Source organism: Paroedura picta, chromosome 8, assembly GCF_049243985.1.
Source record: "Paroedura picta isolate Pp20150507F chromosome 8, Ppicta_v3.0, whole genome shotgun sequence".
NCBI lineage: Eukaryota > Metazoa > Chordata > Lepidosauria > Squamata > Gekkonidae > Paroedura > Paroedura picta.
The window spans coordinates 81,239,640-81,242,949 of record NC_135376.1 but is presented as its reverse complement, the minus strand read 5'-3'; positions in this window follow the sequence as shown (position 1 = coordinate 81,242,949).

Here is a 3,310-nt window from a genome sequence, read left to right as displayed (position 1 = left end):
TTTACGGCCACAGCAAATTTTATTCTTCCCTGCAGCCTCCATCGGGAGAATACTTCCTCTAACTTGTGTGTTTCTTTTTAAAAAATGTGTATATAATGACCAAATTAATTCTGTGTAACCAATTAATTTTTGTCTTGTTGCTGTTTTTATGGGGTGATTGCTGGAAGTCAGTTTTCATTTCACTGTTTGGTCACATGGGGCAGAGAGCAGACTGCTATACATAAGGCTGTTCCTTGTAACTAATAAAAGAAACGCAAATCAGCAAGCAGTAGGGAGTCCATCTGCAGAAATGAGCTCACCTTGTGGCCACGGTTAAAATCAAGAGATACTAAGCCGGCTTGGCATAGTGGTTAAGATCTGGAGAGCCGGATTTGATGCCCCACTCTTCTGCCACACGCCGCCAGCTGGGTGACCTTGGGCCTGTCATAGTTCTCTCAGAGCCCTCTCAGACTCATCTACCTCACTGGGTGTTTGTTGTAGGGAGAGGAAGGGGAGGTGATGGTAAGCTACTTTGAGACTCCTTAGGCTAATAAAAAGTGGAGTACAAAAAAACTTCTTTAAGCCAATGCTACCATTCATTCATTCATTCATTCATTCATTCATTCATTCATTCATTCATTCATTCATTCATTCATTCATTCATTCATTCAATAAAATCAGTCCAGTAGCACCTTTAAGACCAACAAAGATTTATTTCGAGTGCAAGCACTCTTCGTCAGACCAAGAGTGCTTGCACTTGAAAGCTCATGCCCTGAACAAATCTTTGTTGGTCTTAAAGGTGCTACTGGACTCTGATTTTATTGTGCTACTTCAAACCAACACAGCTACCCATTTGAATCTATTCATTCATTCATTCATTCTTAAATTTATATGCTGCCACTCCCAGACCAGCTGACCCATGATGGCTCACAACATTGTATCAATCAAATCATAAAACCAACATATAATCCCCATCCCACGCTCCCCAACTACCCTCCCATCCTTCCCTTCCCAGCTGATAAGATCAGTGTTATATATATGTGCCCAGGAAGATCCAATACAGGTGGGGCCTGACAGCATCAGAGGGCCAGATCTTCGATGTCTTGGCCTCAACCAAACACCTGGCACAAGAGTTCCATCTTGCAGGATCTGCAGAACTGAAGGAGTCAGTTCTGAACTTAGTGATTCAATTCAGGCCAAGGTAGTTCTGACTTGGAATGAGAGCATGGTGACACCTTCTCCCCATTGTTCCATGCTGCCCATTTCACTTATGTGTGTGCCTTAAGTGCCATCAAGTCCCTTCCAACTTGTGACTGTATGAATTAATATCCTCCCAAACATCCTATTGTTAACAGCCTATTGTTAACAGCCTCCTAAACATCCTATTGTTAACAGCCTTGTTCCAGACTCACAAACTCAGGGGTCACGGCTTCCTGATTTCAGTCAGCCAATCACATGTAGGATTTCCCTCTCTTCCTGTTCCCTTCAACTTTTCCTAGCATTGTTGTCCTTTCCAATGAGTCTCATTTTCACCTAATGTTACCAAAGTACAATTGCCTCAATTTAATTATTTTTTAGGGAGCGTTTGGGCTTGATTTGACCTAGAACCCTCTTATTTGTCTTTTTTGGCAGTCCACGCCCGTCATTATTTCAAACAAATCAACCTTCTTCGATGTCAGTAACAGGGGAACCACTATCCTTATGGGAGCAGAGCTCTGTGTCTATGCGCAGTTGCATATGGATGAAAACTTTAAGGGGCAAAGAATTCTGTTGGTCAACCATGAAATATTTTAAGAAGTTCCTCCTCTAGAACTGATCTCTTCTCAACCCAACAGAAATCCATTTCATCGGATAAATCCAAGTTTTAGAGAGAGAGGTACATCTGTTTTCTGTTTGCTTTTCCCCACAGAACTCATACTTTTATGAAGCCTCTATTAGAAAACCATCTAATCCCTAATAATGCAGTTTCATTAAAAAAAATGTATGATCATAGAATCATAGTTTGAAGGGACCTCATGGGTCATCTAGTCCAACCTGAACTATGCAGGACACTCACATCCCTATCAATCATCCACTGTAACTTGCCACCCCCTTGAGCCTTCACAGAATCAGCCTCTCCATCAGATGGCTATCTAGCCTCTGTTTAAAAATGTCCAAAGATGGAGAACCCACCACCTCCCAAGGAAGCCTATTCCACTGACTCTGTCAGGAACTTCTTCCGGATGTTGAGACAGAATTTCTTTTGAATTAATTTCATCCCATTGGTTCTGGTCCGTCCCTCCAGGGTAAGAGAGAACAACTCTGCTCCATCCTCTATATGGCAGCCTTTGAAATACTTGAAGATGGTTATCAGATCCCCTCTCAGTCGTTTCCTCTCCAGGCTAAACAGACCAAGCTCCCCCAACCTTTCTTCATATGTCTTGGTCTCCAAACCCCTCACCATCTTTGTTGCCCTCCTCTGGACACGCTCCAGTTTGTTTGCATCCCTCTTCAACTGGGATGGCCAAAACTGAACACAGTACTCCAAGTGAGGCTGAACCAGAGCAGAGTAAACGGTACCATCACCTCCCGTGATCTGGACACGATACTCCGTTTGATACAGCCCAAAATCCCATTTGCCTTTTTAGCCACCAAGTCACACTGTTGACTCATGTTCAATGTATGGTCTACTAAGACTCCTTGATCCTTTTTGCACTTGCTACTGCCAAGATAAGTCTCCCCAATCTTATATTGATTTGGTTTTTTCTACCTAAATGCAGAACTTTATATTTGTCCCTATTGAACATTTTATTCAGTTTAGCCCACTTCTCAAGCCTATCAAGATCATCCTGTATTCTGATTCTGTCTTCTGTTGTGTTTGTTACCCCTCCCAGTTTAGTATTGTCTGCAAATTTAATAAGTATCCCCTGATGCTTTATGGCAGAGGTCCCCAACTCTGTTGAACCTATGGCTGATTTCGGAATGTTGAGAACAGGAATGCTGAGAAAAGTTAGTTCTCAACTGATAGTTCTCAGCGGCCACAACAAAATGGATGCCATGGGGGATTAATCAGCAAATGGCTGGCATCGGGACAGTTCACACTTGGAAGGTTCCACAAAATGACAGGAAGTTCCAGGCCAAGTATCCTCCTGTGTTGGAGACAACCATTTCTGAATGGGTGCTTGGGGCAGACATAAAAATGTTTCTTGAGTACTACTAAAACACCTCCAGTTCCAATGATCCACCATCAGGCTCGTTGCTTTGTGATTGCGATACTTTGGTGAAAAAGCTAGCGGGTACCAACAAACACATTGGTAGGTGTCATGGTGCCCACAGGCAAATTTTGGACTCA